Genomic DNA, 4,965 nt, shown 5'->3' with positions numbered 1-4,965 from the left:
GAGAAGAACCCCTGTGGAGAAGCAGCCTGGGCAGGGCTCTTGCAGGGGCTCAAGAAACAGCTACCAAAAACCCAGACAAGTTGGTCCAGCAAAGTCTTTGACAATCCAAAATGGGTCCACCAAGAAATGGGTATGACTTTACCACTGGGAAATGACATGACAGAAGACACATTAGGGAGTGGTCCACTGCTGCACCCTAAGGACCATGAGACCTTTCCATGAGTTGTAGCTGGCCCTATCCCCAAGTCGTCTCTCCCCCAGGAGAATTTCAGGTTCTTTGGAGCCAGGACAGTCTTACTTTTCTGTCTCTTCCCCCAGTGCCTGGCACACAAGTGTGCACACTGAGAAAACGCATCCATCATTCTTTCAAAAATTCATTCATTCATCCATACATTCATCCATTCTTTCAGTAAAGACACTGTGACACAAGAGCCATACTCATTGTCTTTATTTGTTGCTCAGAGAGAAGGAAGGCCTAGAGCAAAGCCGTAGGATGATGAGCGGTAGAGAAATACCCCTGTCATGTCTCAGCAAGTGTCCCACAGGTCATTGGAGCTAGCGCTCCCATGCCATAGAAAGGGGCTCCCGTTGGCAGCTGTGCCTCACCACGTGGACAACTTCCAGCAGGCTGTGATTGGGGTCCGGACCTGTGCGGGGCAAGGCTGGCGAGCCAAGGGGTGCCTGCTGGAGTGCCGTTGATGGGCTCCTGCTGGAAACTCTCCTTGTCCAGTGGTTGGGCCACCCTCAGTGTCGCAGTAGTGCAGCCTCCTTTCGCTGGGTCCACTGGGCATACTCATCCCAAGGAGGATGGTTTCTGGGATTGCTCCTGGCACTGTGGCTGATGTGCATTCAAGCAGCTGTGCCCCTGCATGGGAAAGAACATGAAAATGTGAGTATGAACCAGGTCAAGCAGGAACCTGGATGGAATTCAGCCACGGAGAAGCAAGGCAGAGGCGGCTCCATTGTCGTCCTGGGGATCTCATGGACCGCACCATGGACGGACCTGTCTTGGAAGGCAGCTTGCTCCCCCCAGGGACTCAGGCTTCCAAGGGACATCAGGTCCTAATAGGATTTGTCAGAAGATTGCAACAGGGGAAGGCTCCACTTCTGGCCTTGTCTGTGTCCAGGCTCAGGCCTCCTTTCTGCATCTCCCTCAGTAATTGTGACCTTTCCCTACCCAACAATAGGCCTGACTAGCCAACAATCCGTGATGTCATCGGAGAGGGATGTCAGCCTGAAGCAAGTAGAGGCTTGTGTCATGTGTCAAGTGTCATGACTGATGGTTTTTGTTGAAACTGAAGTCAAAGTAAAGCCAAATTTTTCAAGGATGGCACAAAGAGAATTTTAGAATTACATGAGTACAAGAAATTAAAAGAGGAACAAGATGTAAGGTTGAAAATATTGATTGGGACATAGATAGCCCAGGACCTGCAGATCACTTTCCTCACCCTCAGCCCAGCCCCTTCTCCCTATATAGAGGTCAAAGCTCCTCAGAAGCTTGTGTGTTGGAATTGTTTGCCCGCTCTCATTGAGAGAAGGGCCTTTCTTTTGGTTTTCTATGCACTGTCCATGTGTGAGGAAGAGTTTAAGGAGCTGAGCTACTTCACTGCTCCAGTTCTTCTGTCCTCCCAAGTCCCCAAGGCCCCTAGTCTCCAGTAGTACAGAGAAGGCCCCATGAGAGATTCGGGGTCTAGCATCCTCACTCCAGGGGCTTCTTGTCCCATTCAGAGCCACCTCCGTGTCCCTGCTCCTCCCGTTTCAGCAAGGCTAGGCAGAGAAGCGAAGGGTAAGGGAATGAATTGTCTGCAGTGCCTCCCCTTACTCAACACATAGAGACTCTATTACACAAATGGATGCCTGGGGTCTGTTTTGCAGCAAGCAAAGGACAGCAGCCCAAACTTTAAACAGGAATGTGGAAAGTTCTTTTCCCATGGAGTTGCAGAAAAATGAAATATTAAACTTTTTTCAAGAGCACCCCAAGAGACAGAGAGAGAGAGAGAGAGAGAGAGAGAGAGAGAGAGAGAGAGAGAGAGAGAGAGAGAGAGAGAGAGAGGGATTGAATACGAACCTGATGTGACTCATTGTCACCAATGACTTTAAGTCACCAGGACTGAGTGAACTCCATCTCCAGATAGAGAAAGAACAGGCAGATGGGACCCTTGAACTTCTGCCAGTGAGGCACTACTCAGTGAAATCCCATGGTCAATTGGAAAAAGAGGAACCTGAGTTAGAATCCTGCAAATAGCCATTTTTCCGAAAAAGAGGAAGAAGGCAACATCTGTATGGTATAAACTGTTGGGCTGAACTTCTCTCTCTCCTAAGGTTCTAGAACACATTCAAGGGTTTTAGATCAGAAAGTACTGGTCTCACAAGGAGGGCTACCATAGCTTCACTAAGCACCATTAATGCCAGATTAACCCTGACCTCCCTGGCTTAACTTGAAGTCCCTACTAAAATTCACCTTTCCAAAGTAAATTTTTCATCCTTGTTATATTATCAATCCTCAGGGCTATAATTTATGCCATTTACCACCTTTGTGACTTTGTTCAAGACTCTTCCTCTTTCTGGGTCTCAATTTCTCTCCCTCTTTCTTTTTTTTTTTGTAAATGAGGGATATCGAACCAGATGATTGGGAAGATCCCTTATGACTACCAAATCTCTGATCCTATGTCCAAAACCAAACACACTGTCTTTTCCTTGTATATCTTATTCCTGATTTCCTTACCTCACAGTTCCAGTTACTAAGTCTTATAGCTTTCACCTCCATCACATGGATTCCATCTCTGTCCCCTTTTTTCTCCCACTGCTATTATGTTTCACCTGCTTCCCCTCCCCAACCCTTTCCCTACCTACAGGACTGGCTAAATGTGGAAATGTAGAGACATTGCAGCAGTGAAGCAAATTCTGTGAGAGTGGGGAGAGAAGGGAAAAAGGGGGAAATTAGGAGAGGGAGGAAGGGAGGGAGAGGGAGAGGGAGAGGGAGAGGGAGAGGGAGGGAGAGGGAGGAAGGGAGGGAGAGGGAGAGGGAGAGGGAGAGGGAGAGAGAGGGAGAGGGAGGAAGGGAGGGAGAGGGAGAGGGAGAGGGAGAGGGAGGGAGAGGGAGAGGGAGGGAGAAGACCTGATGTGACTAATGGAGTTCAAGTCACCAGGCTGCAGTGAACTCTGGCTCAGGGTACAGAAAAAACAGGCAGGTGTGTCAGCTGAACCAGTAGTAGGGATAAATCAGTGAAACACTGTGGGGAATGGGAAAGGAGGCCCTGGGCTAGAATACCGCAAATGTCTCATTTCTTATAAAAGGGAAAGGAGAACAGACTATTATACCCTATAAACCAATAAGCCTGACTTCTATTTCTGCCAGGATTCTAAAATACATTATTAAAGGAGGAATGTGCTAGCATTTAGAATGCAAAGTGCTGATCACAAAGAGCCAGTACATGGCTTCGTCAAGTACAAGTCATGGTAGATGAACTTCATTTCCATTTTTGATACAGTAACTAGAGTGGTAGATCGGGGGAACATGGTAGACAGAATAGATATAATGTAAGTACAGCACTGGACAAAGTAACTCTGTTCCTATAGAGCAAACGAACAAATACGTACTAGAGCATATACTTCAGTTAAATAGGTTTAGAACTGGCTGTACAGTTGGACCCAAAGAGAACAATTAATAGGACAGTGCCTTTTTGGAGAAGGATATTTAATAGAATGCTGCAGGGATATGGCATTGACCCTTTGCATTCAATATTCTTATCTATGATTTGAGTGAAATAATAGAAAGCATCACATGAAGTTGAGATAGCTAAGATATTGGATGACAAAATTAGGATGCAGAAATATTACAAGGCTAGAAAAATCGTCCATGTCTAATGAGGTAAAATTCAATAAGGATCCACATTAAGTTCTCCAGTAGGGTTCAAAAATCCAGATTCACAACTGCTGAATGGGGAAGTGGATAGACAGCAGCAGTTAATGTGGAAAGTCAAGAAAAGACTTTTAGTGGATTGTAAACTTAGTATGATTCAACTGCAGCAGGGTAGTCCATAAAGTCGCAGGTTGTATTCAAAGAGGTATAGTGTCCGGAGCAACGTGGCCATACTCCCACTAGACTCCATCCTTATCAGACCATATCTGTGGTAATATGACCAGTTCAGGGTACCACATTTTAGGAACATCATAGACTGGGGTACGTCCCGAAGTAAGTGATCAGTATGAGAATAGAACAGGTGATCATGTCAAGAAAGATCTATTAAAAATTCAGGAGAGACATGATAGTTGTCTTCAAGGATTTATAGGATTAATAAGTGAGGGATTCAGTTTGTTCAGTGCTCTCTGAGAAGGCAGAGCTGGAAATAATAGGAGGGAGGTACAGAGAAAAAGATCTGTAACTTCATCTAAGGAAAAACTGCCTAACAATTCATTGTCCAGTAAATAGGATCGTTTCTAAGATCTCATCTAATTGGACCTTTTGATGCAATATTCTACACAGTAGTTTACCATCCAAAATCCAAAGTCACATGAAAATTAGACCCATGCCAGCCAGGTTATGGAAGGTAGCAGAATTGTCAGCATCATGTCCATAATGTGGAGTACATGGAGAGTGTTTGATAAAGGACTTGGCATAAAACAATATTATTGCAAGTATCTCTCTTGTCACTTTGAAAAATTATGTTAAGGCCTTTTCTTTTTTCTTTTTTTTTTATTTAACTTTTAAAATTTATTTTCACAAAATTTTGGGTTACAAATTTTCTCCCCTTTTCTCCCCTCCCCCCCAAACCTGAGCTTTCTAATTGCCCCTGTGACCAATCTGCTCTCTCTTCTATCTTCCCTCTCTGCCCTTGTCTCCGTCTTCTCTTTTGTCCTGTAGGGCCAGATAGCTTTCTTTACCCCTTAACCTGTATTTCTTATTTCCAAGTGGTAAGAACATTACAGTTGATCCTAACACTTTGAGTTCCAGCTTCTTTAGCT

General features: G+C 45.1%; 1 long non-coding RNA gene across 1 annotated transcript; it reads right to left on the bottom strand.

The window, feature by feature from the left end:
• Positions 1-432: 432 nt before the first annotated feature.
• Positions 433-1,201, bottom strand: LOC140515465 (uncharacterized). Its single transcript, XR_011971041.1, has 2 exons — positions 1,004-1,201; positions 433-865 (listed from the first exon to the last, which is right to left on the bottom strand). It is a non-coding gene; the product is annotated as an uncharacterized lncRNA (long non-coding RNA).
• Positions 1,202-4,965: the final 3,764 nt, after the last annotated feature.

Source organism: Notamacropus eugenii, chromosome X, assembly GCF_028372415.1.
Source record: "Notamacropus eugenii isolate mMacEug1 chromosome X, mMacEug1.pri_v2, whole genome shotgun sequence".
In the NCBI taxonomy this organism is placed as follows: Eukaryota; Metazoa; Chordata; class Mammalia; order Diprotodontia; family Macropodidae; genus Notamacropus; species Notamacropus eugenii.
This window is presented reverse-complemented; position numbering and strand designations above follow the sequence as displayed.